Source organism: Heptranchias perlo, chromosome 1 (assembly GCF_035084215.1).
Source record: "Heptranchias perlo isolate sHepPer1 chromosome 1, sHepPer1.hap1, whole genome shotgun sequence".
Taxonomy (NCBI): Eukaryota; Metazoa; Chordata; class Chondrichthyes; order Hexanchiformes; family Hexanchidae; genus Heptranchias; species Heptranchias perlo.
This window is the reverse complement of record NC_090325.1, coordinates 115,434,261-115,452,360: the sequence shown is the minus strand read 5'-3', so window position 1 is coordinate 115,452,360 and position 18,100 is coordinate 115,434,261. Positions and strand designations below refer to the sequence as shown.

General features: G+C 45.6%; 1 non-coding gene across 1 annotated transcript; it reads right to left on the bottom strand.

The window, feature by feature from the left end:
• trnag-gcc (transfer RNA glycine (anticodon GCC)) lies at window positions 1-71 on the bottom strand. The gene has a single exon. It is a non-coding gene; the product is annotated as a tRNA-Gly (tRNA).
• Window positions 72-18,100: the final 18,029 nt, after the last annotated feature.

The following is an 18,100-nucleotide window of genomic DNA, read 5'->3' as shown; positions in this document are numbered from 1 at the left end:
TGCATTGGCCGGGAATCGAACCCAGGCCTCCCGCGTGGCAGGTGAGAATTCTACCACTGAACCACCAATGCCACATCTGGACAGAAGTTTCTCTGCACTTATCAAATAGTTTATCTTGAAAGTGATGTCATTCTTTTGCATGTATATTCTGCCTTTTCATTCTGGAAGTCTCAACAACATTCATCATTGAACCCTGCTACATAACACCAAAGTTTGATGTGACTCAGGACACTTCAACTTTCTTGCCAAAAACATATCAAACTTTCCTGCCTGTTCTAACACAGTTACATTGCACTTTCTGTGTTGATACGATCTGCCTTTCGTGCAATACAGCTGTGCTTTAAAGTCATCAACTTAAGGATGACTCAAATTTTGGAAAATCATTTGCAACCGTTGGAGGAGCCAGTGTCTTTACTCCGACTTCACACTATTGCAATGTGACTCAATGTCAGTATTTCAACATAGCTCTGACTCAGTGGTCAGAACTCTAAGTCAGAAGTTTATGAGTTCAAACCCCACTGCAGAGACTTGAGCACAAAATCTCGGCTGACACTCCAGTGAAGTGCTGAGGGAGTGCTGCACTGTCAGAGATGCTGTTTTTCAGATGAGATGTTAAACCAATGCCCTATCTGCACTTGCAGGTGGATGTAAAAATCCCATGGCACTATTTCAAAGAACAACCAACATCACTAAAACAAATGATCTGGTCACCATTACATTGCTGTTTTCAGGACCTTGCTACTTGCAAATTGGATGCTGCGTTTCCTGCATTACAACAGTGACTATACCTCAAAAGTACACTACACTTCGAAAGTACTTTATTGCTTGTAAATTTCTTTGCGGCGTGCTGAGGTTGTGAAAGGCGCTATATAAATGCAAATTGTCTTCATCTTTTAAAATACTATTTTTAGGTTTAAAAGATCGAGGAGATACATTGAAAATTTCTCTGGTATTCCCAATCTTGTTAACAGAACATTGCACATGTATTTAAACGACGCGAGAGCTCCATGGACTTCAGCTGCCTTCTTTAAACGGCCATTTTTCTACATGTACCAAACTAGAAATTAGCAAAAGCTGAACAGCTTCAAAAAAAGCTGACGCAGCCCCATGAAAGTTGATAAATCAAAAGCCCCAAACAAAAGCGTCAAGCTTCTATGTACTTCTGTTTTTTTCTTTCCAATAGAAGGGAAGGAATGTTGGCTACATCTATACCTTGAATTACAAGCCCATGTCCTACTCCACTTTCAGTACAATTATTTATTTGCATACATCATGGGCTCGATTTTGAAAGGGCGGCGGGATGGCAGCGGTGGAGGGAGAGTCAATGGGCACGCGGGTAACCCGACTAATAAAATCTTACCGTTTCCCACACAATCGCAAGTTAATTGGTAGCCCCTATCATGGCTTCCGGGTTTGCCGTCCGAAAGCTGCGCAGTCGGCGGACTGCGCACTTGCATTACAGGCTGTCAGCTGGAGCGGCTCTATTTAAAGGGCCATTGCTCCAAAGGCTTTTGCTGCAGCAAACACCAAAAAGGCAAAATGCAGCAGCACAGGGGCAATGTTGCTCCAAGGTTCAATGATGCCTCTCTGCAGCAGCTTCTGGCCGGGGTGAGGAGGAGGAGGGAAGTGTCTTACCCTGCGGATGGAAGGAAGTGCGCTGCCTCTGTCACCAAGAAGGCCTGGCTCGAGGTGGCAGAGGAGGTCACCAGCAGCAGCAACATCACCTGCTCCAGGATCCAGTGCAGGAAGCGCTTCAATGACCTTACTAGGTCAGCTAAAGTGAGTACACTTACTGATTCTCCTGCATTCCATGTTCCACATCACCGCCCACACCCCCAACTCATTCTGCACTGCCAACACTACTCCATCACATCACTCCTCACACCCACTTAAGGCTCATCCTCAACTTACCTTCACTTCCTGAGCATTTCCTCACCTCCCCATTCGTGACCCCACCACTACCACTCACACCAATCCTGATCCAATGTGATGTCTCTGTCTGATACTCACCCTCTGATGCATCTCTTTCATGGTCAGCCTCAACCAAAGCCATGCATTCATTGGCTGACCACTTCACCATCACTCACTTACACGTCTGTACTTTCTCCCCTTCTAGGAGGAGAGCGAAAAAGCCACGCGAGAGGGTGAGGACAACAAACAGTGGTCTTCACAGAGGCGGAGGAGGAGGCCCTGGAGATCAGCTGAACCCTCGAGTGCCTGTCCGTCGGGGACGCAGAGACTGGCACCCCACAAACGTCCGGTGACACAACTTTAACATTCATCACACACAATATGAATTGATGTTAGCATGATGTGGAGATGCCGGTGATGGACTGGGGTGGACAAATGTAAGGAGTCTTACAACACCAGGTTATAGTCCAACAGCTTTATTTAAAATCACAAGCTTTCGGAGGCTTTCTCCTTCGTCAGGTGAGTGAGGCTTTCTCCTTCCTCACCTGACGAAGGAGAAAGCCTCCGAAAGCTTGTGATTTTAAATAAAGCTGTTGGACTATAACCTGGTGTCGTAAGACTCCTTACATTGATGTTAACATGCCATGCCATCTTCAGCACCTCAGTATGCTTATCGCATCATGAGACATCTGTGATGATGCTTAATATTGCCTTCTGTTCTCTTACAGGCCATTCAACGACTGCAGTGACGGGAGAGGGCGATTCCTCAGAGGAGCGCTCGGCCTCTGAGGATGCACCGTCACATCTTAGCGAGCCATCCACCAGCACAGATACCCACACCTTGGTGGGTCCTAGTAGTCAGTTAGTTGGGTTGGCACCTGGTGAGTCACCACACACAAGTGAGCACGAGCAGACACTGGTGGCAGGGGCAGCTGTGGAGAGTCCGTGTCGGTGGGAGCACTCCTCTCCAGGCTCTGCTCAGCTGGACACAGATACTGAACCCTGGGGGCCATCCTTTAAAAGGAGAATGATCGAGGGGCAGTAGCACATTTGCGATGTGCTGGAACAGGTGCCACGCACACTCTCCACAATAGCTTAGAGGGTGGAGGAGTCCAACTCCTGCATCAGTGGAATGGTGGCACAGGTACTGGAGGGAATCTCTGAGATACTGTCACAGGGACGTGTGCAACTTTCTGAGATAGTGTCACAGGTAAGTGCAGGAATGTCTGTGATGGAGAGAAGGCTAACCTCCATTGAGCTTTTAAGCACGGCTCACAAATGAGTCCATTGAGGCCCTGACAACGGCCGTTCGGACTCAGGGTGAACAACATTCTGCCGCCTTAGACAGGCAGACTAGTACTGGCCTTACAAGGCATCACACATATCCTCCAAACTGTTCTCCAGCAGGGTGGTAGGAGTGATTTGGCCCTGGCCCAGGAGGGGGATGATGGCGAAAAGAGACTTGGAAGTGGGGACGCCACTCAAAGTGCTCCCACGTCTCACCCGTTGCCCCACTCTCAACCAGTACCCGCAATGCTGCCCCCTCTCCAGGTGGCCGAGTCTGCCCCTGCACAGGTGCAGATGAAGCAGTCTTTGGAGGGGCCCTCACGGGCTCCAAAACCCAGAGGGCGTAGGCCCAAAGCATCTAAGCGGTCCGGGCATGGACATGAGCAACCTGCCACCCTTTCTGTTGCAGCCACAGGGGGAAGCACCATGTAGAAGTAGTAGGAAGAGAAAGGCGATGGTTTTGTGATCACGAAGGGTGTTTGACGGACTGTCATGTTTTTCATTTATATTTGTTTTTTGTTATATTCAAATTAAATATTATGATTGTCACCACTGCTGCCACATCTTGCCCATTCTTGACTGGCTTTTGTGATAGGGCCCTTTCATGAGCTTCACCATGAACGGCGACACTTGATGCCACCCATTGGGTCACTTTACTGTGGGTGTATGTGTAGTCGCAGGACAGTTTTGTGCAGGGGGAGGGGGGTGCTTGTGTTGGCGCTGCTTTTTCCAGGTGGTGTGAGGACTGGACTCTTCACACTTTCTGATGTTAGGAGAAGTGTTCACATATCAGTGATTCCATGGCCTCACGAGCAGCCAGGTGAGCCGCTGCTCTGCCCATGGGTTCCTCCAGCTCCTCCTCCTCCTCCTCCTCCTCCTCCTCCTCAATGTGGATGATAGATGTGGATGGGGTCTCCTCAAGCGATACCCCTCTCTGTTGTGCCATGTTGTCCAGGACACAACACACGACTATAACGCGTCCCACTCTGTCTGGTGCATATTGAAGCGCTCCCCCAGAACGATCAAGGCACCTAAATCGTATCTTGAGCAGCCCTATAGAATGCTCAATTGTAGACCTGGTGGCGATGTGGCTGTCGTATCGACGTTGTTGCTCGGTGATGGGGTTCCTCAGAGGTGTCATGAGCCATGTGTACAGGGGTTATCCCATGTCCCCGAGGAGCCAGCCCTTAAGGCTGTTCAGTGTGTGGAAGAGGGACGGGATGTTGGATTCCCTCAGAATGAAGGAATCGTGGCAGCTGCCAGGGAATCTGGCGCACACGTGAAGGAATCTTTTGTGATGGTCACAAACGAGTTGAGTGGAGTGATAGCCCTCCCTGTTGATGAACAGACCTGGTTCGTGTGGAGGTGCTCGGATTGCTATATGGGTGCAATCGATTGCACCCTGTACCCATGGGAAGCCAGCCACAGAGTGGAATCCCACCACCCTCTCCGACTGGCTGAGGTCGTCCATGGGGAAGTTGACGTATTGCGAGGCCCTGCGAAGCAAGCCGTCAGTGACGTGCCTTATGCACTTATGTGCAGACAACTGAGAGACCCCGGCGATGTCACTGGTGGCACCCTGGAATGATCAGGAGGCGAAAAAGTTGAAGGCAGTGGTGACTTTGACAACGACGGGTAATGAAATGCTGCTCAGCCCAGCCGGGAATAGCTCGGCATGAGGAAGGCTGCAGATGTCTGCGACTACCTGGCGACTCACTCTCAGCCTCCGTATGCACTGCTTTTCAGAGAGGTCCAGGAAGCTGAGCCTCGGTCTGTAGACCCTCTGGCGAGGGTAGTGCCTCCTGCAACGGCGCTCCCTCTGTTTTTGCTCTTTGTTCTCTTGTACAGGTCCCTGTGGCGCAGCACTGTGTTGTGGAGCTCCACGTGGTGGAAGTGCACACCGTGCATGGTGAGGATGGTGATGTTCCTCGTCCTCGGATGTAGTGGTGAATGAGTCCATGGCACCCCCCCCCCCCCCCACCCTGGTGGTGTCAGTTTGAGGGGGTCCAAAAAGTCGGTAAATATGCATAAACAGAAGAATTCTGAGTGTAAACCAAGAATTTTTAGTCCAAACACAAAGATTTCCCAGCCAAAAGTTTGTCTGAGACACCTGAGGATGAGGGGGTGGACATATGAGGAGAGGTTGAGTAGATTGGGACTCTACTCATTGGAATTCAGAAGAATGAGAGGCGATCTTATTGAAACATATAAGATTGTGAAGGGTCTTGATCGGGTGGATGCGGTAAGGATGTTCCCAAGGATGGGTGAAACTAGAACTAGGGGGCATAATCTTAGAATAAGGGGCTGCTCTTTCAAAACTGAGATGAGGAGAAACTTCTTCACTCAGAGGGTGGTAGGTCTGTGGAATTTGCTGCCCCAGGAAGCTGTGGAAGCTACATCATTAAATAAATTTAAAACAGAAATAGACAGTTTCCTAGAAGTAAAGGGAATTAGGGGTTATGGGGAGCGGGCAGGAAATTGGACATGAAGCTGAGTTCGGATCGGTCAAGGCCCTGTGGGTGGCGGAGAGGGCCCAGGGGCTGAGTGGCCAGGTCCTGTTCCTACGTCTTGTGTTCTTTAGATTTGAGGTTAGGATCAGATCAACCATGATCTTATTGAATGGCGGAGCAGGCTCGAGGGGCCGATTGGCCTACTCCTGCTCCTATTTCTTATGTTCTTATGTTCTTATGAGTACCTGCTGCAATAACACACCTTTTATCCTCATCTGTCAAACAGGCATTTAAATGTCCAACTGGCTGCTGCCTGAAACACGTCTCCTTGAACATGGAATGTTTCCCACAGCACGGGAAACACGCTGAGGCTGAATTAAAATCGCACCCCTGCCTCAATCATCACAAAATTAACAACTTAAACAAGATCAATGATGTCAATAAGTGGTTTAACTATCGTCCCGCCGGCTTTAATTGCTGGCGGGTCTTCCAGATTCGTCTGTGGCAACCCCGGAAGTTGGCGGGTTGGAGTCGGCTTCCGAACCTGCTTGGAATTTTCCAATTTTCGCAGCCCTCCCGTCCCCAACACACCCGTAATTCCATTTTAAAATCGGCCCCTATAAGTTTGGGATTTGTCAGCCTTTTTTGAAGCTATTGGTCAGCTTTTTCTAGTTTTCTAGGTTGGCCTGTGTGCTTTCTCCCCATGTTGTTATGTCCTTCCTGTAACAGTACCCAATGGTCTTCAATGCCTCCTCCCTTCTTGGCCTTTTCTTGCATTACACAAAACTGCCTTATGACCCAGTCAGAACTAGAAAGTTCTGCAGAAAACAGTTTAAAGTATGTCCTTTCATTCAGTAAGTCTCAACAAAATGAATTATTAAACCCTGCTGCATGACACCAATGTTTGCTACGTTGGTGGCAAGCATATTTCAAACTTCCCTGCCTGTTGTAACGCAGTTACACTACTGCACTTCCTGTATCCCCAGCCACCATTACGGTTCAATCACAGACAGTGGCCAGGGAGGGGGATGGAGTTGGTAGCTAGGGAACAGAGCCCATGTCCTACTGCACTTTCAATACAGTTATTTCTTTTCACACATCATATGTTTATATTTGGAATTTGTCAGGTTTTTTGAGGTTATGTAAGCTTTTTTCAAGCTATTGGTCAGCTATTTCTAGTTTTCTAGATTGGCGTGTATGCTTTCTCCCCACGTTGCTATGTCCTTCCTGTAACCAGTACCCCCTGGTCTTCAATGCCTCCTCCTCTATTTGCACTCACTCACCAATCCCTTTTGGACTTTTTTTACATTACACAAAACTGACTTATGACCCATTTAGAACTAGAAAACAATTATCATTCTTTCTATGTCAAAAATATGAACTTGATGGTACGAAAGATTAACGGTGTGATTACACTACAGCCAGAGGAATCATTTGTTTACGCAACAAGTTCTAATGATCTGGAATGCACTGCCTGGAACGGTGGTGGAAGCAGATTCAATGGTAACTTTCAAAAGGGCACTGGATCAATACTTGGAAGGAAAACATTTATAGGGCTATAGCGAAAGAGCAGGGGAATGGGATCTAATTGGATAGCTCTTTCAAAGAGCTCGCAGAGGCATGATGGGCTGAATGGCCTCCTCCTGTGCTGTACCTACTATGATATGAAGTTTAGCACCGGTGCGAAGCAGTGTCAGTCTTGCACCAACATTAAACTTGTGAAGGCCTGAACTGACTCCGAAATAAAGCAAAGTGAGACTCCCTCCTCCAGGGAGTGTGACTCTGCTTCATTCCGGTGTCAGTTTGGGCCCTGGCTCCAGATTTGGGCTACATTTACACAGTGTGAAGTGAAACTACTTTGTACTGATGTTACAGTTGTAATCTGAATGCACCCTCGAGCTACCCGTTAACGATTACAATAAACCTTCAGCTATCAGATGGAAGTAAATAAAAATGATGCAATTCAAAATGAAAACAAACTGAAGAAGGAAGAGTTGGGGGAAAAATGCTAAAAGATATTGAAAACAACTAAGAAACAGAAGGGAAAAGGAGCAAATGAACAAAAATATGGAAGAAAAGAAAATGAATAGAAAAATAACCCAAAACAAATAAATAATCATTTATTGAAATAGCTTTCAGCTACAAACAACTCAGAGAGCTTTTGAGTATTTTATAGTTTTTATAGTTAATATTCTGATATGAGTAAACTGAATTAAAGAAGAAAGATGTCTCCTGTGTTTTTTACAGAAAGCAGTGAATGTACTTAAAATACAGTGAGAAGTAAGAGGTTAAAATGAGCAAAGTGCTGGGAACTGTTGCACTGAACTCAACACAAAAGTGTTGGAAAGTAAAATGGAACAAGATAAAGAAGTACAGGAATCAAACGTGGCCCTCCAACAGGGCAGGTGAGAATTCTACCTCTGAATCACCAATGCAACTATTAGATGATAGCTTCTCTCTAGGTGTAAAATATGTTTCCTTCATCACTCACTTGTTTTATAAAGTTTATTGTTTATATGTTATTTATGAAACATAGAGTTATTTTAATTTATATTGAGTTTTTTATAGATAGTTCCTGGTGACCTGAATTTCTCCAGCAAAATTTAAAATATTGATTTCAAAGCAACGATTAATAAATTGAAACTTTAAAAATATGCACTGCCATCTGAATAATGCAGTCTCACAAATTTGATACTGAGATTTTATCCTCTTATTATGTTGAATTTAACATTTATATGGACTGTTACACAAATAACCTTTGCACAGGAACAAATCCAACCCATGTGTGTGCAAAACGCCTGATCATGGAAGGGGCTGGACTGAAGCTAAACACGATGGGATTAAAGACGTCTGCAGAAAACTAAGTGTGGGGCTCACCCCTCTCTGCCCACATGTCGAATAACCATGCAATTTTCTTTGGTTTCTGTGCAGTTTTGGTGTGGAGAGTTAGAAATAGCACAGTCCAAAATTTCCCAGGATAAAAATACAACCCTGCACCAAGGATTAGCAAAAGCACAGTTTACTAAATTCTCCGGCTCCACACAAAAAAAACATTTATTATATATGGTTAAAATCAGGTTACGTTTGCACAAATTTTCTATTTATTTAAAGTAACTGTTGTAATAATTTAAAAAGACACTGGGCACAATTTTAAAAGAGCGGCGGGATGGCAGCAGGGGGGTGAACGTGCACGCGGGGAACCCGAATAATAAAAACTTGCCATTCCCCACACGATCGCAACTTAATTGGTGGCCATTAATCTTGTTTCCGAGTTTGCCATCCGAAAGCTGTGCAGTGGGCAGACTGCGCACCCGCATGATAGGCTGTCAGCTGGAGCATCTAGATTTAAAGGGCCATTGCTCCAATGAAATTTTCCTGGAGCAAAGAGCAAGAAGACCCAATGGAGCAGCACAGGGGCAAGGCTGCTCCAAGACTCAGCAATGCCTCACTTGAGGTGCCGCTGGCCGGGGTGAGGAGGAGGAGGGAATTATTTTACCCGGCCGACAGGAGGAAGCGCCCTGCGTCTGCCACCAAGAAGGCCTGGCTCAAGGTGGCAGAGGAGGTCACCAGCAGGAACAACATATCCCGCACTTGGGTCCGGTGCAGGAAGTGTTTCAATGACCTAACTAGGTCAGCAAAAGTGAGTACACTTACTGATTCTCCTGCATTCCGTGGTGCACATCCCCACCCCTCACATCATTTTGCACTGCCAAGATTACTTCATCACATCACTCCTCACATCCACTGAAGGCTCATCCTCAACTTACCTTCACTTCCTGAGCACTTCCTCACCTGCCCATTTGTGACGCCACCACTACCACTCACTCATCCTGGATCACAATGTCTTCACCTTCGATAACCAGTTCTTTACCCAAACACACAGAACAGCCATGGGGACCAAATTCGCACCCCAATACGCCAACATTTTCATGCACAAGTTCGTGCATGACTTCTTCCTGCACAGGACCTCCAACCAACGCTATACACCAGATACATTGACGACATTTTCTTCCTATGGACCCACGGCGAAGAATCACTGAAGAGACTACACGATAACATCAACAAGTTCCATCCCACCATCAAACTCACCATGGACTACTCCTCAGAATCAGTTTCTTTCTTGGACACACGAATCTCCATCAAAGACGGGCACCTCAGCACTTCACTCTACCGCAAGCCCACGGACAACCTCACGATGCTCCACTTTTCCAGCTTCCACCCTAACCACGTCAAAGAGGCCATCCCCTATGGACAGGCCCTGCGAATACACAGGATTTGCTCAGATGAGGACGAACGCGATGGACACCTACAGACGCTGAAAGACACCCTCGTAAGAACGGGATATGACGCTCGACTCGTCGATCAACAGTTCCGACAGGCCACAGTGAAAAATCGGATAGACCTCCTCAGAAGACAAACACGGGACACAACCAACAGAGTACCCTTCATCGTCCAGTACTTCCCCAGAGCGAAGAAACTACGCCATGTTCTTCGCAGCCTTCAACATATCATCAATGACGATGAACACCTCGCTAAGGCCATCCCCACGCCTCCACTACTCGCCTTCAAACAGCCACCCAACCTCAAACAGACCATCGTTCGCAGCAAATTACCCAGCTTTCAGGAGAACAGCGTCCATGACACCACACAACCCTGCCACAGCAACCTATGCAAGACATGCCAGATCATCGACACAGATACCACCATCACACGAGAGGACACCACCCACCAGGTACATGGTTCATACTCCTGCGACTCGGCCAACATTGTCTACCTCATACGTTGCAGGAAAGGATGCCCTGGAGCATGGTACATCCGCGAGACCATGCAGACACTGCGACAACGGATGAATGGACACCGCGCAACAATCGCCAGACAGGAGGGTTCCCTCCCAGTTGGGGAACACTTCAGCAGTCAAGGACATTCAGCCACCGATCTTCGGGTAAGCGTTCTCCAAGGCGGCCTTCGAGACACACGACAACGCAAAATCGTCGAGCAGAAATTGATAGCCAAGTTCCGCACCCATGAGGACGGCCTCAACCGGGATCTTGGGTTCATGTCGCGCTACACGTAACCCCACCAGCGAAAAAAAGTTATCTGTTTTTAATACAACTGGTCATTCTCTCTCTTTCTCTACCTTTCGGATGTTTCTCTCTCTCTCTCTCTCTCTGTCTTTGGGTTCTGACCGTTTGCATATTCAGTAGTCTTGTATGTAATGTCTCTCTGTCTGAACACTATTCAACTCCTTTGATTGCCTTGATAACGGGCAGTTGGAAAGGTTATCTGTAATCACCAGGCATTGTTCTCTGACTATATATGCGGTACCTTTCATGGAATCCCACACTCACCTGACGAAGGAGGAAGCCTCCGAAAGCTTGTGATTTTAAATAAATCTGTTGGACTATAACCTGGTGTTGTAAGACTCCTTACATTTGTCCACCCCAGTCCATCACCGGCATCTCCACATCATTACAAACAATGTACAGATTAATTTCACGTGGGGCCCGTGTAGCTGAGATAGAAAGGAGATTTTCACCCCATCAGTCTGGGTTGAATTCAAAGCCAGGCTCCCAGAGGAGAAATGACAGTGCAGTAATTTACTGTGGCACCCAATTGTCTCATTCTCATTCATTTGTCAAGTTAAATTGAACCCATTTGTGAGCAGCCATTTGACAATTACATATTATCTACAGCTGTTAGGTGAAATAAAAGAGAGGAGTGTTTGTAAAACTATTTCTTGAGCAGCATCAGCTACTTATGTTTTTCAAACACAGGGCTCCAGTCTCAATGTTTTATCGTGTAACTTATGCACTTGTTCGTAAACAAAGAGCATAGAATCATAGAATGGTTACAGCACAGAAGGAGGCCATTCGGCCCATCAAGCCCGTGCCAGCTCTTTGTAAGGGCAAGACAGTTAGTCTCACTCCCCTGCTCTTTCCCTGGAGCCCTGCTAATTTTTTCCATTCAAGTGTTTATACAATTCCCTTTTGAAAGCCATGATTGAATCTACTTCCACCACCCTTTCAGGCAGCGCATTCCAGATCATAACAACTCGCTACGTAAAAAAGATTTTCCTTGTGTCGCCTTTGGTTCTTTTGCCAATCACCTTAAATCTGTGTCCACTGGTTCTCAGCCCTTCCACCAATGGGAACAGATTCTCTTCATTTACTTTATCTAAACCTGTCATGATTTTGAATACCTCTATCAAATCTCCTCTCAACCTTCTCTGTTCTAAGGAGAACAACCCCAGCTTCTTCAGTCTATCCACATAACTGAAGTCCCTCATCCCTGGAACCATTCTAGTAAATCTTTTCTGCACCCTCTCTAAGGCCTTCATATCCTTCCTAAAGTGCGATGCCCAGAATTGGACACAATACTCCAGTTGTGGCCAAACTAGTGTTTTATAAAGGTTCAACATAACTTCCTTGCTTTTGTACTCTATGCCTCTATTTGTAAAGCCCAGGATCCAGTATACTTTCTTAACTACACTCTCAAACTGTCCTGCCACCTTCAAAGATTTGTGCGCATATAACACCCCGGTCTCTCTGTTCCTGCACCCCCTTTAGAATTGTACCATTTAGTTTATATTGCCTCTCCTCATTCTTCCTGCCAAAATGTATCACTTCGCACTTCTCTGCAGTCTATACTATCCTCCTCACTGTTTACTACGCTCCCAAGTTTTGTGTCATATGCAAATTTTGAAATTGTGCCCTGTACACCCAAGTCCAAGTCATTAATATATATCAAAAAAAGCAGTGGTCCTAGTACCGACTCCTGGGGAACACCACTGTACACCTTCCTCCAGTCTGTACTCCATGGTCTTCTCCTTTAAATGCTTGCATCCCCAAGCTGCACAGTGCAAGGTTGATACTTGAGGTTTCTGGTATTAACTGATCTTACTCTTACTCTGATTTTTACTTTTCCTAATGTAACAAAAATAAAAGTACTAATAAACAACTGAATTTGGTACAAATGAAAAATTGCTTAAAATAGAAACTGAAATTGGAAAAAAATAATATTGATAACTGGAAACCACACTTATTTCAAGCCTTGCATTTGGATCTTCATTTTTATTAACAAGCCATCATCACTTCAGCAAACTTGTTAAGCAGGTTTTTTCCCGACGTTTTATAAACACACTGCACAATAATGTAATTCAAATCTCAGTTATGTCATTTGTGTTGAAAAATGTCATCAACAATGATCTGCATTTATGTGGCACCTTTAACATAGAAGAAAATGCCGAGGCGCTTCACAGAAGCATAATCAGACAAACATTAACACCGAGCCAAAGAAGGAGATATTAGGAGGGGTGACTAAAAGCTTGGCCAGAGAGATAGGTTCTAAAGAGGGTCTTAAAGCAGGAGAGAGAGATGGAGAGGTGAGGAGGAGAAGATGTTTAGCGAGTAAATTCCAGAGTTTAGGCTCTAGACAGCAGAAGGCACGGCCATCAATGGTGGGGCGAAGGGACTAGGGGATGCACAAGAGACCAAGTTGGAAGAATGAAAGGGGAAAGGGCGAGAAAATGGAGTTGAGATAAAAATCAGATCAGCCATGATCTCATTAAATGGCACAGCAGACTCGAGGGGCCGAATGGCCTACTCCTGCTCCTATCTCTTATGGTCTTATGAAGGGTTCATGGAGGGTTGTAGGGCTGGAGAAGGTTACAGAGATAGGGAGGGGTGATGCTGCAAAGAGATTTGAACACGAGGATGAGAATTTTAACTTGGAGGCATTGAGTGACCGGGAGCCAATATAGGTCAGCGAGCAGAATATTGATGGGTGAGCCTGACTTGATGTGGGATAGGATACGGGCAGCAGAGTTTTGGATGAGCTGAAATTTATGGAGGGTGGATATTGAGAGGTCGGCCACAAGAGCATTGGAATAGTCAAGTCTGGACGTGACAAAGGCAACGATGAGGCAGCAGATGGGCTGAGGCAGGGGCGGAGATGGGCGATGTTACGGAGGTAGAAATGGACGGTCCTTGTGATGTAGAGGATATGGGGTTGGAATCCTACAAAACAGCAAATTAAATAAATGACCATTTTTTTAAATATCAGATCTAATTGACTATTATTGCTGTACAATAGCAACTAGCATCTCTGTATCACTCCTCACTGCACAGAGCTGGTCTCAAAGCACTTTACAGTCCAACAAAAAACGGCTGGACATCAGTAGGAGGGAGGGAGGGAAGAAATGGTTTGGGGGAGCAAAAGCTTGGAGTTCAGCCATATGTCAAGATTTCAGAGGTTGACAGAGTTGAGGTGAAAGGCACATGTGTTTTTGAAAGCCAAAGAGGGTGGTTTTGGTTTAATCGACATTTAGCTGGAAGAAGTTAAAGCTCATCCAGGTCTTAATGTCAGACAGGCATGTTGGAAAGGGTGTCAACAGCCTTGGGGCAAAGGAAGGAAGTGGAGAGGTGGCGGTAATTGTTGACAGCACACATGTAGAAGTTGGTTACATTAAATGTGAATGATTTATATTGCCACATGAGTTGCATCATGAGGAAAATGCCAGGTCCTCACCTATGGAACCAATGAGATACAGAGCAGGATTATCCTCTTTGGGACGCAGTTCCAGTAAGGCAGGACTGCCAGGGCTCATTGAATATGTACAGTGGGATACTGGTAAAATTTCTACTGCCAAGAAAAAGCCTGACAGTGCAAAGAGGGGAAAACTGCAGAAAGGCAGGGGCAAAGTTAAGGGGGCAGAAGAGCCCTGGAGACTGATGGAGGTGCAGCCTCGTAGGCCTCAGCAGAGACTGAGGCCTATACATAGGTCAATGGGGGCCACATTGGAGGGAAACAAGGCTGCTTCATGGCTACCTCTCTCTCCATTGAGGCTACCCAGGACCATTACTGCTGCTTTATGTGGCCTACCATTACCCCACATGGTGACCTGAGAAAGCAGTGATAAGTGGGGTAGACAGGAAGGAAGTCCTCTGGGAACCGAGGTTCACATACCTCCCCACTGCTATTTTCATGGGTGTGGGGGAAGGAAACCCTGGGTGGCGTAGTGATGTGATGGTAGGCCTTACCACCCGAATTTTCCACTATTCTCCGCTATGATACCTTACTGATATCACAGGTGGGATCATGGAGGAGAATCCTGGCCACAACCTACAAAACAATAGGAGTACTCCCAAGCTATATTGTTGCATTGGAATTGCCATCTATAAATGAAGGTGGTGCAGGAAGAGTGGCAGACAGCACAGTACAATAGAATATGGATATGATAGTTCTTTTTTTAAGCAACTTGATGAACGCTGTTCTTCTTGGATTACCTTTAAGTAATGTAAAAGGCAGGAGTCAATAGAGATTAATAAATCCAATGATTATTGCCATTATTATGTGAGAATTAAAGGAGGCAAAGCTTTTTGTAAGCAGTGTTGAAGGGTTATATTTTTGAAGTAAAGCAAAATAAAAAGCATTTTAACATGATGTCATTGATGTCATTCCACCTCTCTCTGAACTGGAGTACCTTGTATAATATACTTGTGTATGCTTTTCACATTATCAGCAATAATAAGCAGTTCTGAAACCATATGACCTACTTAGCCAAGCACAGCCAAGCATACATCATTACCTTCATATGTCAAAGGTACAGGAAATAAAAAAATCTAAACCTTAGTTTGAGAGGGATTTTGATTAAATTTATCCACAGTGTAGTGGCACTGGCTGGGTCGAAGATCAGCCAAGATCTGATTGAATGGCAGAGCAGGCTCGAGGGGCCATATGGCCTACTCCTGCTCCAATTCTTATGTCCTTATGGCTGCATCAAGTTTCACAAGCTCAGACCTGTATAATGAGCTACTGTCATTGGCAGTAGGAAAAGCAGGAGGTTTAAACTAAAATAAAATCCCCTTATAATCCCAATCCACTTGAGTCATGTTGGCTCACTTAAACTAGTCACATGGGGATGTGAGGCCACTTAGAACAGCTTAAAATAAGTGCCATACTACTGTGTGTTACTCAGCCTGTTACCAAGAGAAAACAGAAATAGAATGGTCCTGGTGAGGGAACATTTGCGTGACTGTTAGGTGCATCAGGGCTTGGAGTCTGAGCTCATCTTTACTCTCATATGGCAATAACATGAAACAGATTTTACTTCATCTGACATCCAGTACAAGGAGTTGCTTCAAGGTTTAACAAGATTTATTTCACACTGGAGTGAGCCACCAAAAAACAGTTTCAAATGCCAATCATTGATAAATAAGATACGATACTGTGAATGAGGCAGGTCACAGAGGATTTGCTGAGAATCTCAAAACTTACTAGGGTCACTACTGGGACAGACACAGCAAACAGTCACCAGGTAAGGATATTGTGTTTACTATTTCTATCAGTGCCATTTCCTATCTCTGGCCTGGAGCAGTAACTTGATGAGAATTGACTGAGCAGTAATTGAGGTTAATAAGGTTTACACTATGGTGGAGTTTATTTCTGTAGCAGATTGTTAGGTCATTGAAGTTGGCCCTTTGATATCCCAGAATAGGTTTTCCAATGCTAGTTCCAATGATCTGTTTCCAACCACTGACATTAGCTTGTTTATTTCCCCTTCCCTCCACCTCCCAACCCACAATAAATACTTATTTTCATGCTGATGTTATATTTAAATTGTAGAAACATTAGTGCTGCATTTATTATTCCAGCTTTGGCATAAAGGAACATATAAAGCCATTTTTAAAACACTAATTGCTCTTGGCCATTATGTAACAGAAATAAGTTCCTCCACAAACACAAGGCAGCTAACTGCTCAACACTTTGCTCACAGTCTGCTCAACAGTCGGTCTGTAAATAGTCCATTTGTTTTTTTTAAGCTATGTCTCCTCCTACAAGGATGCAGATCCTCTTTTTTTCCAATTTCTCTCCATTTCCTGGTCTCCTGAGCCACAAACCTCCTGTATCCACAAGCTTTCCAATAGGCTACCACCAATGGTTCTCTTGGCCAAGGACTAGGGTGGTTGGTGGGGGATGGTTATGCTCAGCTTTACACAGCACCTTACACAGGACCGCAGGTGAGATAGGGAACTCAGGAGAATCGGAGATCGAACCTGTGATCTTCTACTCCATGATGTCACGCATTGGAGCTGCAACACATAAAGGCCAATTTTAACCCTGCCCGTCCGTCGGACACCGAGCAGGTGCACAGTTAAAATGGCACATGAGACTTACCCACTCTGATCCTGCTGTCTTTTTGAGGCTTCTAGGAACATAGGAACAGGAGTAGGCCATTTAGCCCCTCGAGCCTGTTCTGCCATTCAATGAGACCATGGCTGATCAGTGACCTAACTCCATACACCCGTCTTAGCCTTTAATACCTTTGGTTAACAAAAATCTATCAAGCTCAGATTTAAAATTAACAACTGAGCTAGTATCAACTGCCATTTGCGGGAGAGAGTTCCAAACTTCTACCACCCTTTGCATGTAGAAATGTTTCCTAACTTCACTCCTGAAATTCCTGGCTTTAATTTTTAGACTATGTCCCCTAGTCCTATACTCCCCTGTTATAAACTGGATAGCCAGGTGGTGAAGGATAGAATACTAGAGCCTGGTCTTCAGTTGCTTCCAAGCCTTTATTCACAGAGCTCCATATTACACACACCTCACACCCTAGATCAGCTCCCTTATAAATGGATACAAGCAAATTCTCAATTGATACGCACCACCTGAATACAATTAACACTAATTGCTATAAATCACATGGATACAATTAACATCCCCAATGTTAATTGTAGCCATGTGATTTATATCAACTCTCTCTGAGCAGGTAAGAGGGCCATAAGCCAGTGGGATCTTTCTTTAGATATGCAAACCGTGCTCCAATGATGTCATTGGGGCCTGACAGCAATTTTAACCGGAGGCCTGCTCAGGGAATCCATTGTGGCTTCCCCACCAGGCCAACCTAGCAGGGAGAGGAGCTGGGGCTAGAAGACAACAAAAACGGTGAATGGATTTTCTTTTTTTTTACTTTCCTTGTGGGCCAGGAAGAGCAGGAGCCTTGGACCATTTCTTCAGCTCCCAGCCAGTGGCCTCCTGCTGCCCGACATTGCACTCCCGCCCCGGGGCCAGCTGCCTCTTCCTGTCGAGTTCAGGCAGGAGATTGACGAGTCTATGCAGATAAAGCCCAGGAGCCAAAATCTCTTTCGGATAATCCTACCCTGCCGCGCCTCTCAGCCGCCTTTTCTCTTACTTCTACTTTTGGTTTTCTTGTTCAAAACTTTCATTGTCTTTCATCCCACCTGTTCCCTCTGGTGCAACCCTCTACTCTGTTCCCGCAAATCACAGGTGTGCAAACTTCAGTGAACCAGGTGTTCAATTGGCTTAACCTTTCACCACCAGTTGCAGCTTGACTACATCCAGCATTGCTGGTCTCACTGCTACCAAAACTGCACACTACTCCAGGATTATCCTGGGGAGAAAGAATAACCCCCTGCTCCTTTTCTCAACGA